Genomic DNA, 3,995 nt, shown 5'->3' with positions numbered 1-3,995 from the left:
AGGGCGAACTAGGGTGTGAAGCCACTCCCGCAAGTGACTCCACCACAATCACAATCACATGACATCCCCGTCATCTCAATCCCCTCACACCAACACTGTCACAACAATCTCCATACTACGATGATCAACAGACAACGATAATTACAACAACATGTCATGTAAAGCACAGTAAACTGAGTAGGGAAACCCTACCTTAGCAATCACAGCAGTATGCAACACGGACAATCAAAAAGGCTCCTCTACGAAGTCTTCTCCTATACAATGATCATACAACACAATTACACTTTGCACAATTCCCAACATCCCCTTCCCATATAAATGTACAGTAACCCAAAAAGATGCAATAATTACAAAGATAGAACTTACCAATAGTGCAACAAGAACTTATACGCAAGAATCACGACGATTATCCACACAATGACGCTACGAAAAGCTTAAGAGGAGGATTAGGGAATGATTTGGGTGTGATTAGGTTAACGTAGAAATGATAACGCTTATGAAATGATATTAGAAACTGACGCGGTTGTATAAAATACCCTAAACATTCCCTAATCAAACCGTCGAAATAACACTCCGCCAAACCGGACACTCGGTCGAGTAAGTGCACACTCGGCCGAGTGTCCAATACTCGGTCGAGTATTCACTATACTCGGCCGAGTATTCCTCGGCAGAACCAAAATAACACGCACCCAGAGCACTACTCGGCCGAGTAGGCTCTACTCGGTCGAGTAGGCTCCAAAGAGAATCCGTAGTATTACAGTTAAAACCCTAGGTTGCATGACGACATAAATATCGTGTTACAAACCAATAGTTTATTCAACTTAAATTCTTATTAATTAATTCCAATTATATAAATACTCTCTTATTTTTATAAAACATTAAAAATATATTTTCCAAAAATTAACGCATCATTTTTGTCTAGCAATGAAGTTATGGCTATGAGGTCATAACTTCACTAACCTTTAAATCAAACAAAGTACAACCATTACCGGATGACGACCTATACTATCTAATTTTCAGTAGATCTTCAGTAAACGAGTCGTCTCTTCACAACTCTCTCATCTTGAGGCTCGTGGTTGATTTCTGATCTTGATCTTGCTTGAATACAACGATCAAGTGTCTTCGAAGTTGTACCTCCTTGGTCCAAACTTCAAGCTTGCGTCATTGTAATTGTTCCTTTCTAAATTAAGACTTAAGCACACAATTACACGCATATGTTTATAATATTAAGTCCACATACAAATCATTACTGTCATTATCAAAACAATTAATTAGGACTAAAGGTCCAACAACTTATTTTTCACATATTATCCTAGATAACCTTTTGTTTTAACCAGCTTATTATTTTGTCAAATAAGCCAAATACAAGTGGACAACTGGTCAACCGTGTTAAAAGATCCCACTTTTGTTGTCCTCTTTTTTCTCCAAAATTTATTTCAGATTAATTCGCTACTTTGTGTTCTAAATTTGGTGTGCTAAAATGGGTAGACTATTACTATTATCCTTATTAAAAAAAACATAATATGACGCTTGCATGACTTAATCACGCTTATTTATATAGCATGTTTTTAATAATAACGTCTGTTATTACGACCCGTGCATTTTTTGCACGGGGATAAAACTAGTTCTAATTTATTTTCTATGTTTACGTAGACACTAGAAAACTTTATTTGTTAGCTCCATTTATTTTTGTGAAAATTTTAAGTTATACTCCCTCGGGTTTTATATATAACGTTTTGTATTAATTACCAGGTAAGCCTTCGACGTTAATAAATACTGAATTGGATTTAATGGAGTTGAAATGAACTCAAGTAAGAGTTAATTTAAGAAGAGATAATTTTAACTAAACTGGATACAGCTGAACTTAAAACCCAAGTTATCTACAAATAATTTTTAGAACGAGAGTATAATATGTTAATCTATATATCTATCTATATTAATAAAAGAAGCTTTTTTCGAGCGATTATAGAGAGTCCAACTTCTACGCATCACTTCCCAGCAATAAATAAATAAATAACAAGTTTTACAATATCAACTAACAATAGCAATAGGAGTTTTACAATACCTCAAAACATGTAAATGCTAGAATTAAAAAAATAAGAAGTTAATCGTTAGATAAGAGCAGTAGTTTGATTGTGATTGAAACTCTACATAGCTTAATGCGTATTTATACTTAATTGTTTCATAGAACATTATTAATTTAGATTTTTTTTTACTTTCTAATGTGGCTATCGCCATGCGTGATTTACATTATTTTTCATGCTATTGAATGTAATTGAATGTGCCATTGCGTAGTAAGAGTGTAGTAGTTAACGTAGTATGTCTCAAATTTTTAAGTGTTTTTTATTTGGTGTTCCTTTAATCTAATCGTGCAAATTATTTGCAGGGTTGCAAGTTAAACCAAACAGCAATAGCACTCCATGCACGTAACATGGAATACAATCAAAAGTGATCACGATTCGAATAAGGGAGCCTAAGAGGACAGCATTGATCTTCGCGTCAGGGAAATTGGTATGTACCGGAGGCTAACTCGAAGCTAGTTGCACGTAAGTTTGCTAGAATAATTCAAAAGTTGCGATTTCCGGCAAATTTTATTAATTTCAAGATTTAGAATATAGTAGGTTCGTGTGATGTGAAATTCTCTATTAAATTGGAACTGCTTATGGCAGGTCAGGGTGACTACGTGCTTTATGTACCGGAAGTATTTCCCGGGACGATGATTTAACGAATGATGAAACCGAAGATTGTGCTACTTATATTCGTTTCTGGGAAGATTGTGCTTAAAGGTGCTAAGGTGAGGGAAGAGATTTATGATGGCTTCGCGAATATTTTTCCGGTCTTAAATCAGTACAAGAAGAAGTTGCGATGATTTGTTTCGAAAGAACGAAGTTCTATATTGCTAATTATTGAAGAATATTTGATTGTTACGTAATAACCCTATGAACTACTCTATTCTAAAATAAAAGGTGCTACGTGATTGAGTTGATATATAGATAGAATGAAAAAAGTTGTCTTACGATTTGATCAGGATTATGATTAAGATTTGTCAAATATGTCTATGTGAGATGAATAACACATAAGTAGAATAGATAGGGAAAAGAAAATATTTGTCTTAATTATATACCTATGTGAATTGGTATTTGACTAATTTTAATGTATCTTATTATTATTATTATTATTATTATTATTATTTTTGAAAAACCACCCTAGGCGGTAATACCTCATATTATTAATATCATCAGAAATCAAATCCACGACATGTCGGAGCAGAGTACTAACCCAGACTTTCCTAACGAGATGCGAAGAGCATAGATGAGCCAGCTCATGCGCTACATTGTTATATTTTCTAGACACGAACGACCATAAAATAGACTCAAAACCATTACACAAAGCAAAAATATCGTCTAGAACCAAGTTAAACTCGCTTCTACCAGTTGCCTTCGACTTCAGCGCGTCGATCAACACCTTACAATCGCTCTCAATTACCAAACGCCTGCACTTCCTTGCTTAAGCTTCCTTTAGACCAGCCATCACCGCTTCAGCCTCCGCCATTTTGGGTTCCATGATCCCGCTTCTGAACTCCGTCATCCCCCACAACACCCTTCCCTCACTGTCACGGCACACCACTCCAAGCCCCGTCCCCCAACCTTCCTTAACACCTGCGTCCACATTCAATTTCGTCCATCCTTCCTCTGGTTTACGCCAGCTCCCATGTCCCTCCTCTTGTTTCTCCTGAGTACCAGCCACCCTCGCCTCGTCCTCCAATTCCTTCCTTAACTCTTCCGCTCTCCTAGCCACCTTAATTGCATCCACCAAAACCCCATCGAAAACCCATTTATTGCGAGCTTCCCACATCGCCCAACACCCCATCATAAATGTATCTATCTCCCCGTCCTCGAGCTCCCTCCACACATCCTCCTCCCACTCCCTCACCCACTCATACCCATCAGCCATACGCACACCAATGCCCAGTCTATCTGAAGAGTTAAGAACGA

At 36.9% G+C, this 3,995-nt stretch overlaps 1 pseudogene; it reads left to right on the top strand.

Moving 5' to 3' along the window:
- The first annotated feature begins 1,790 nt into the window (after positions 1 to 1,790).
- On the top strand, positions 1,791 to 2,976 carry LOC141638936 (uncharacterized; annotated as a pseudogene).
- Positions 2,977 to 3,995: the final 1,019 nt, after the last annotated feature.

The sequence above is a fragment of the Silene latifolia genome, chromosome 2 (genome assembly GCF_048544455.1).
Source record: "Silene latifolia isolate original U9 population chromosome 2, ASM4854445v1, whole genome shotgun sequence".
In the NCBI taxonomy this organism is placed as follows: Eukaryota; Viridiplantae; Streptophyta; class Magnoliopsida; order Caryophyllales; family Caryophyllaceae; genus Silene; species Silene latifolia.
Note: the sequence above shows the minus strand (reverse complement) of the source record. Positions and strands in the feature narration are given on the sequence as shown.